Here is a 10019-nt window from a genome sequence, read left to right on the forward strand (position 1 = left end):
GTAGTGGTAAGGAAAAACTCCCTTTGAGGAAGAAACCTCAAGCAGACCAGAATCAAAGGGCTGACCGTCTGCTTGGGCCATGCTACAGACACAAATTACAAAACAATTCACAAAACGAATGTACAGGATTTGCTCTTGGTGCACAGGACAGGAGGGTCTCCAGCACAAATACTACACCCATCTCTGGATGGAGCTGCACCTTAAACGGAGAGAAAAAAAACAGAATCAGGCATCAGAAAGACAAATACTGTATAATTTGTCAGCATTAAACAACAAGAAAACAGAACAAATACTAAGGTGATCGCTGGCCACTAGAAGGGCTGTCACGATTAGGAATTTCTGGAGACGATTGTCAGACAAATAATTGCGATTGACGAATATATTGTCTTTTTTTTTCTTTTTTTCTCCCTTCTTTATATTCTACTATTGTAGTATAATTACACAACTCTGGAAGAATGCTTGGCTTCTGTGAGTGGAGAAACTGGGAATGGTGCAACATTTTTATTTTCATTTTACATACAGTCCCAACTTTTTCTGATTTGTGGTTTCTGTTGCATTTCTGAAATTGTTTCTCCTCATCAGTCACGTTTTGTGCTTACACACTGCATTAAGCTCAAGATTGAACAATTAAATACCTTTGGAAAATAACAGCTGTTAAAGTTCAGAGTTCTCACCTGCTTTTTGTGATCTGTGCGTCTGAACATCACCACAGCTTCTCCATGTCAGGGTTTTTTGGTTTTTTTGTGGCTCAGTTCATTCATATATTCTCATTTTTAAATATGTTTTTAAAGCTATTTGACCATTTATTTCATCTCATGATCTCATAAATTCAGCATACGACGCGCACATGGTGTGAACAGGATGGTAACGGCAGAATCACACCTTTAGAGAAAGTTCAGAGAGAAGTAAAAGTAGCTTCACGTTTTGGTTTTTTTTTTTAACTTGTTCACTCGGGTTAAAATCCTCTCTCTGCTCCGCGCTTGTTGCGCACTGATGGTTCTCAGACTGTAACGTGTCGCGCCTGCATTCAGGAATCTCCCTCACGCACCCCCTCCTTCCCAGTCTGCAGCCTGTTGACTCCGTGCGCGCACGCACACACACACACACTGACAGCTCCGCATTTTAGACGGCTTTTGAAGAAGACGGCCACTGTTTTAATCGGCCGTCTTATCCAAACGGCAGGACGGATCGCTCTTCAGCCTCCATGTTATTGTCCTGCCTTAAGACGAGAGCGAGGCTGCAGCACAATGACGTCAGATTCTGAGTCGTTTTATGCTTTGTGGATAAAATAAATAATTCACGGCAATCGCGAATATGAAAAATAATCGCGATTGACGAATATTGTAATAATTGTGACAGCCCTAGCCACTAGCTCACTAAAAGACCCAGAATTTAGGTAAAGTTGAGGCCGCGGCACACTCCGTTTCCAAATAAAATGAATTAAGAGTGAAAAGCGTAGAACTATACTATGCCAGTATGCTAGCCATACAAAAGGGAAAATAACTGCGTCTTAAGTCTTGACTTGAAAGTCTCCACAGAATCTGACTGTTTTATTGACGCAGGGAGATCATTCCACAGAACAGGGGCACGATAAGGGAAAGCTCTATGACCTGCAGACTTTTTATTCACCCTAGGGACACAAAGTAGTCCTGCACCCTGAGAACGCAAAACCCGGGCTGGTACGTAAGGTTTAATTAGGTCAGCTAGGTAGGGAGGTGCCAGTCCATGAACAATTTTGTAGACTAGTAGCAGAACCTTAAAATCTGATTTCACTGGGACAAGAAGCCAGTGAAGAGATGCCAAAATGGATGTAATGTGGTCAAACTTTCTGCTTCATGTCAAAAGTCTGGCTGCAGCATTTTGAACCAATTGGAAACCCCTAATGCTGGACTGCGGTATACCAGAAAATACAACATTGCAGTAGTCCAATCTAGAAGAGACAAACGCATCCTGAAATGCTTCCTTTCAGTCTGTGCACCTTGAAGAAGCACTTTTCCTCTCTCACTCACACACATATTTACTCCTCCCAGTTTTGTGCCGTGGTGCTGTTGGGTCTTCTGCTCTTCAGTCAAGGGGATTAGATAGATCAAATGTGTACACGAAGCTGGGAAGGAGGGTGGAATCAGGGGAGATAGAGGCTGCAGGAAGGATAATAAAGGTTTGAGGGTTTTGGCACCAATGCATTTTTTTTTTTTTTTAAGTATCCAAGGTTGGTATTAGCAGGGGTGGTGGCCAAGTGGTTAATGCACTTGGTTTCAGTTCAGGGGGCTCCGGGTTCAAATCCCACCCCTGCCACATTTCTCCATGTAATGTTGAGTTGTGTCACGAAGGGCATCCGGCGTAAAACCTGTGCCAGTTCAACATGCAGATCCACCTTGAATTTCCTGTGGCGACTCCGGGTGCAAACAAGGGAGCAGCCGAAGGGACTTACTATCCAAGGTTGGTATTGTTTGTTGTTGTTTACATCGAAGGTAAATTCATTCCCACACCAGCACCTTGTGTGCCCAACTTGTCCAGTTCCCCATCTCCCACTATAAATAGCAGAGTGCCAAGTCAAATCCAATTAGTTCTGTGTGGAGGACAATTTATAAGGGCTAACAGTGTCATCCTGATGTGGTGCCATATTTCATCCAAATGCATATATGTCTTCAGCATGGAGAGAAGAATAAGGTGCTTCCAAATTTTTCAAATTGACAGGTGTGCTTTGTTCCACCTTTTTGACACCTTTATGTCCTCCTGTCAGATTTATTTGCTTTTAGCATTTTTATCTCCTCTGTACATTTTTGGCAGTGACCTTAAGGAACAGTAACCTTCCCTGTGTAGCAAGATGGCCGATCTTAATGATTTTCAGCTGGTGGGCTGAGTTCAGCCAATCGGTGCAGGAGAATGTTTGTATAAAAGAAGGCAGAGTGTGTTCTTTTCTCTCTCGTTTGTTGGAGAACGGCTGCAGGTGTTTGTTGGATGTGTTCACTTCCACGTTCCCGTGAGGATAGGTAGGCGCCGGCCACAGCTGCGGGCTCGTTGATGTGTGTGTTGCTGAGTGTTTATGTGAATGGTTTTGTTGTTTAGAAACATCTGTGGGAGCTGTCGTTGGTTGTGCACTGCGGGGTGCTTGTAGCGCACTTGGACGTTCCAGTGCAAGGATGACGGTTCGATTTGTACTGCAGAAGTGATGCTCCTCCTTCAGATATTTGTTAGTTATGCTTGCCTGAAATGCAGGACTGTGGATCAAGCTGCAGAAGGAAGCCCTGCTGCTTTGCTCTGATGTTTTGCCCTGAAAGGCCGTTTGGATGTGCCCTGTCTGCTGTGCCGCCCTGGTGTTCATTGTGGACGACTGGGAAGATTCTCTGTCTCAGACTGACAGTTGCGTGTGCTGCGGAGCTGTGTGACACAAGGGCGTCCTCATGTGGCTATATTTAGTAGCGTTTTAAAGTTAGGATTTATAGATTATTTTAAATAGTTTCATTGTTAATAATTTTTTTTGTATTTTGGAACCACTTCTGTCTCATTTGCAATGAACCTGTGTGTCTTGAGTTGAAGTTATTTTAATTGCTGAATTCCCTCGGTGAAACTCCCAGGGTGGTGTCAGGATTCTGACCTATCATATTAATTCATGATTTCCAATTGTTTTGACGATTAAAGGTAACTTGTCCGATTTGCCACATTTGGTGTCAGAAGTGGGATCGGTTGGTGGAGAGGAACAGTGTCTTGTACTGTCAGGTGTTCAGGCCCAATGGAGCCGGGGCTGTGTTGCAGTTGGTGTTGCCTGCAGCTTTAAAAGCCGATGTGTTGACTGAGGTTCATCAAGGGCATGGCCATCAAGGGGTCGAGGGAACCCTAGAGCTTTTACGTCAGCAGTGTTATTGGCTAGAGATGTCTGCGGAGGTGGCAGATTGGTGCCAGGTATGCGAGAGGTGCCATGTGGTCAAGGTGAGTCAATCAGTGGCTCGTGGCCCTATGGGACACCTGTTGGCATCCCGGCCTAATGAGATTCTTGCCATTGATTTTACCATTTTAGAGCCTAGTCATGGTGGAGTAGATGATGTTTCTCTGATCACTGACGTCTTCAGTATGTACAGGTGGGCAGTCCCTATCCGTGACCAGCAAGCTGCTACGGTAGTGCACACTTTGGTAACGGAGTAGTTCTTGAGCTCTGGGGTTCCAGCCCGGATACATTGTGATCAGGAGTGGAGTTTTGAGAATATATTGATTCAGCAGTTGTGTGGCTTTTGTGGCATAGAGAAGTCCTGTACTATGCCATACCATCCATCTGGGAATGGGCAATGTGAGCGTTTTAGTAGAACGCTTCATGATCTGTTGCGTACACTGCCAGTGTCTCAGAAGCTTGATTGGTGTTCCTGTTTGCCCCAGGTTCTGTATGCTTACAACACTACTCCGCATCAGGCAACTGGTGAGTCTCCTTTTCTGCTGATGTTTGGTCAGGAGCCGAGACTTCCAGTTGATTTTTCAGTTGGGTCGAGTTCAGGAGCCTGTGGGTGGCTTTGTTCATGACTGGGTCCGGGAGCACCAGACCCGCTTGCAGATGGCTTTTGATGGAGCTTGGGATTGGCTGGAGGCTGCTGCGGAGCACCCCAAGAAAGATCATTATCAGCGTGTCTGTGATGTTCCCCCGAAGGAGGGTCAGTTGGTCTGGTTGTGAGATTTTGGAATACAGGGGCATCATAAGATACAGGATCAGTGGTCCTCAGTGATGTACCGTGTCCTGAGGGCACCACAGCAGAAGGGAACAGTTTATACAATCACTCCTAAAGATAATTTAACCAGAGCCAAGCAGGTTCATCACTCTTTGTTGAAGGCAGTGGTAGGTGTTGATGGGGCTGTGGTTCTTTCTCCACCCTCAGTGGAGTCGTCAGAGGACAGGTAGTGGCGTAATGGCAGGTGGTTGGTGTTAGGGTCTGAGGACCCTGTGTGGCTATGTTTAGTAGTGTTTTAAAGTTAGAATTTAGGATTTATAAATTGTCATTTTAAATAGTTTCATTGTGAATAAATTCTTTTGTATTTTGGAACCACTTCTCTCATTTGCAACGAATCTGTGTGTCTTGAGTTGAATTATTTTAATTGCTGAATTCCCTGGGTGAAACTCCCAGGGTGGTGTCAGAAGTCTGACCTATCATGTTAATTCATGATTTCCAATTGCCTTGATGATTAAAGGTAACTTGTCCGATTTGCCACACCTGTAAGGCAGAAAACTTTAATTTTTAAATGGTCATTTTTATAAATGCAGTGTCTTTTTAACTGAGGTAGGGATTTATGAACACTTGTTTTTATGTGTATGAAAGCTACCTGAATTCGTTTTTAGCTCAAGTGGGAGTTTTTCTTAACATTACTAATTACAACTTCTCTCCTCTGTATTAGTAATTCTGATCATCTTTAGTTGTGGAAATGTCTGAACGTCAGATGTACCTTTTGAAAGTTGTATGAAATGTAGAATTTTGTGATTACTTTAAATGGTTGCTGAGTTGATTTTGAACTAAACAACCATTGTATTTGGTAAATTCCGTAAAATATTTTTTGAGATCCTAGTTTGTTTTTTGACTGGTGTGTCTATGAAACATATGTCAATTTTTTTTCTCCACCATATCTTGTTCATGTTAACCAAAATTATCCCCAGGGTCACTGAAATTTTAATATTTGCTGTTTTATTAACAGCCTGCTGTAGTGCTCGACTGGCAGTATTGCTGGTCCTGTATTTTCTCTGAGAGAGGTGGGCTTGTGACCACATAATCTTTGGTTCAATACACAGGCATGCAGGAAAATTGCCAAAGGGCTCTTGAGGAGGGTTTTTAATCTACAAGTTGCTCCTGGTCTGCAATTGAACACCTCGTATTTCACCGCACTGTCCTTTTGTGTGTATGGGGTGGGTGGGTATGTGACATCATTGTGAAGCACTTTGAGTGTTTATGTCAAATGCAATCTGTTTGCCATTTCTGTACGTCTGCACAAATGTATCCTTAACATACACTGTTCCACCATTTTTAATCCATATTGACTGCAAACGGCCCAAGGTAAATGGCTATGACCTTTATTTATTTATTTTTAATCTTTGTCACCCAAGATAAATGTTATGAGAAGGTATGACTTCATATTAGTCTTTAATAGTGAGAGCAGGTTGAGATTAGCCTGAACAGGTGGAGGTACACACTGGAAAAAGGGGAATGAAAGTCAGTTGAAGCAAGAGGGATTACATTTGCATGAATAAGGGGGACCACAGTGGAATGGTGAGGCCGCATAGAGTAGAGGTATAAAGGTAGGCAGTTCTTAGCTGTTCAAAGTAATGTAGAGTGTAGGCAGGGTAGACTAGGTGAAGAAGAGCTTTCAGAGTGATTTGTGGGGACAAAAAAAGGTATTTGCTAAAGTGAAAAATTTTCAGGGGCGTATTGAGATATCAATGTACAACCCCAATTCCAATGAAGTTGGGACATTGTGAAAAATGTTAATAAAAACAAAACAATGATTGCAAATCCTCTTCAACCTATATTCAATTGAATACACCACAAAGACAAGATATTTAATGTTCAAACTGATAAACTTTATTGTTTTTGTGCAAATATTTGCTCATTTTGAAATGGATGCCTGCAACACATTTCAAAAAAGCTGGGACAGTGGTATGTTTACCACTGTGTTACCTCACCTTTCATTCTAACAACAATAAGCATTTAGGAACTGAGGACACTAATTGTTGAAGCTTTGTAGGTGGAAATCTTTCCCATTCTTGCTTGATGTACGACTTCAGTTGTTCAACAGTCTGGGTCTCCATTGTCGTATTTTACGCTTCATAATGCGCCACACATTTTCAGTGGGCAACAGGTCTGGACTGCAGGCAGGCTGCACTCTTTTACTGCAAAGCCACGCTGTTGTAACACGTGCAGAATGTGGCTTGGCATTGTCTTGCTGAAATAAGCAGGGACATCCCTGGAAAAACATGTTGCTTGGATGGCAGCATGTGTTGCTCCAAAAGCTGGATGTATTTTTCAGCATTGATGGTGCCATCACAGATGATGGCTTTTGAACTTTGCGCTGGTAACAATCTGGATGGTCTTTTTCCTCTTTTGTCTGGAGGACATGGCGTCCATGATTTCCAAAAACAATTTGAAATGTGGACTCATCAGACCACAGCACACTTTTCCACTTTGCGTCTGTCCATTTCGATTGAGCTCAGGCCCAGAGAAGGCGGCGGCATTTCTGGATGTTGTTGATGGCTTTCGCTTTGCATGGTAGAGTTTTAACTTGTAGATGTAATAATAATAATAATCCATTTTATTTAAAAGCGCCTTTCAGAACACCCAAGGACACTGTACAGGACAAATTAAAAACAAAGGTTAAAAAAAACAGAGAAGCATATATACACTCAACAAAAATATAAACGCAACACTTTTGGTTTTGCTCCCATTTTGTATGAGATGAACTCAAAGATCTAAAACTTTTTCCACATACACAATATCACCATTTCCCTCAAATATTGTTCACAAACCAGTCTAAATCTGTGATAGTGAGCACTTCTTCTTTGCTGAGATAATCCATCCCACCTCACAGGTGTGCCATATCAAGATGCTGATTAGACACCATGATTAGTGCACAGGTGTGCCTTAGACTGCCCACAATAAAAGGCCACTCTGAAAGGTGCAGTTTTATCACACAGCACAATGCCACAGATGTCGCAAGATTTGAGGGAGCGTGCAATTGGCATGCTGACAGCAGGAATGTCAACCAGAGCTGTTGCTCGTGTATTGAATGTTCATTTCTCTACCATAAGCCATCTCCAAAGGCGTATCAGAGAATTTGGCAGTACATCCAACCAGCCTCACAACCGCAGACCACGTGTAACCACACCAGCCCAGGACCTCCACATCCAGCATGTTCACCTCCAAGATCGTCTGAGATCAGCCACTCGGACAGCTGCTGAAACAATCGGTTTGCATAACCAAAGAATTTCTGCACAAACTGTCAGAAACCGTCTCAGGGAAGCTCATCTGCATGCTCATCATCCTCATCGGGGTCTCGACCTGACTCCAGTTCGTCGTCGTAACCGACTTGAGTGGGCAAATGCTCACATTTGCTGGCATTTGGCATGTTGGAGAGGTGTTCTCTTCACGGATGAATCCTGGTTCACACTGTTCAGGGCAGATGGCAGACAGCGTGTGTGGCGTCATGTGGGTGAGCGGTTTTCTGATGTCAATGTTGTGGATCGAGTGGCCCATGGTGGCGGTGGGGTTATGGTATGGGCAGGTGTCTGTTATGGACGAAGAACAGGTGCATTTTATTGATGGCATTTTGAATACACAGAGATACCGTGACGAGATCCTGAGGCCCATTGTTGTGCCATACATCCAAGAACATCACCTCATGTTGCAGCAGGATAATGCACAGCCCCATTTTGCAAGGATCTGTACACAATTCTTGGAAGCTGAAAATGTCCCAGTTCTTGCATGGCCGGCATACTCACCGGACATGTCACCCATTGAGCATGTTTGGGATGCTCTGGACCGGCGTATACGACAGCGTGTACCAGTTCCTGCCAATATCCAGCAACTTCGCACAGCCATTGAAGAGGAGTGGACCAACATTCCACAGGCCACAATTGACAACCTGATCAACTCTATGCGAAGGAGATGTGTTGCACTGCATGAGGCAAATGGTGGTCACACCAGATACTGACTGGTATCCCCCCCAATAAAACAAAACTGCACCTTTCAGAGTGGCCTTTTATTGTGGACAGTCTAAGGCACACCTGTGCACTAATCATGGTGTCTAATCAGCATCTTGGTATGGCACACCTGTGAGGTGGGATGGATTATCTCAGCAAAGAAGTGCTCACTATCACAGATTTAGACTGGTTTGTGAACAATATTTGAGGGAAATGGTGATATTGTGTATGTGGAAAAAGTTTTAGATCTTTGAGTTCATCTCATACAAAATGGGAGTAAAACCAAAAGTATTGCATTTATATTTTTGTTGAGTGTAAAACTGGAATCTGTAGAGTTGCGGTATGTGTGATCATGTGGTGTGTGTGGTCATGTGGTGTGTGTAATCATGTGATGTGTGGTCATGTGGAGTGTGTGGTCATGTGGCATGAGCGATTGTGAGGAGCGTGTGGTCGTGAGGTGTGTGTGGTCATGCTGTATAGGATTGAACAGATGAGTTTTGAGTCTGGATTTGAAGAGGGGAAGGGAGTCAGTGTTGCGGAGGTCAGGTGGGAGTGAATTCCAGAGCTGGGGAGCAGAGCGGCTGAAGGCTCTGCCCCCCATGGTGAAGAGATGGGAAGGGGGGGAGAGTAAGCTGGAGAGAGGAGGAGGAGCGTAGAGAGCGAGAGGGAGTAACTGTGGAGGAGATCGGAGATGTATTGTGGAGCAAGGTTATGGATAGCTTTGTAAGTGGTGATGAGCATTTTGAAGTTAATCCGTTGTTTTATTGGGAGCCAGTGGAGTTGTTGGAGAATGGGGGTGTCCTGGTGATGATCCGTGCTGCAGAGTTTTGAAGGAGCTGCAGTTTCTGGAGGGATTTGTTGGGGAGGCCAAAGAGAAGAGAGTTGCAGTAGTCGATCCGGGAGGTGACAAGACTGGACGAGATGGCAGTGGTGTGAGGAGTGACGGAAGGACGGAACAAGAGATATTGCAGAGGTGGAAGTAGGCAGAGCGGGTGATGTTATTGATGTGAGAGTGAAAGGAAAGGGTGCTGTCGAGGATGACACCCAGACTGTTGACCTGAGGGGAAGGGAGGACAGTGGAGTCATTGATAGGGATGGGAAACCTGTTGGATTTGGAGATAGTGGAGGATGTGCCTACAAGGAGGACTTCAGTTTTGGAGCTATTGAGTTTGAGAAAGTTGGAGGAGAACCAGGTGTTGAGTTCCTGTAAACAGAGGGTGAGGGAGGGAGGAGGAAGTGATGAAGAAGGTGTAGTGGACAGGTAGAGCTAGGTGTCATCTGCGTAACAGTGGAAGTAAATATTGTATTTACGGAAGATGGAACCAAGAGGGAGAATGTAGATAATAGAGAAGGG

Source organism: Thalassophryne amazonica, chromosome 7, assembly GCF_902500255.1.
Source record: "Thalassophryne amazonica chromosome 7, fThaAma1.1, whole genome shotgun sequence".
Classification (NCBI taxonomy): Eukaryota; Metazoa; Chordata; class Actinopteri; order Batrachoidiformes; family Batrachoididae; genus Thalassophryne; species Thalassophryne amazonica.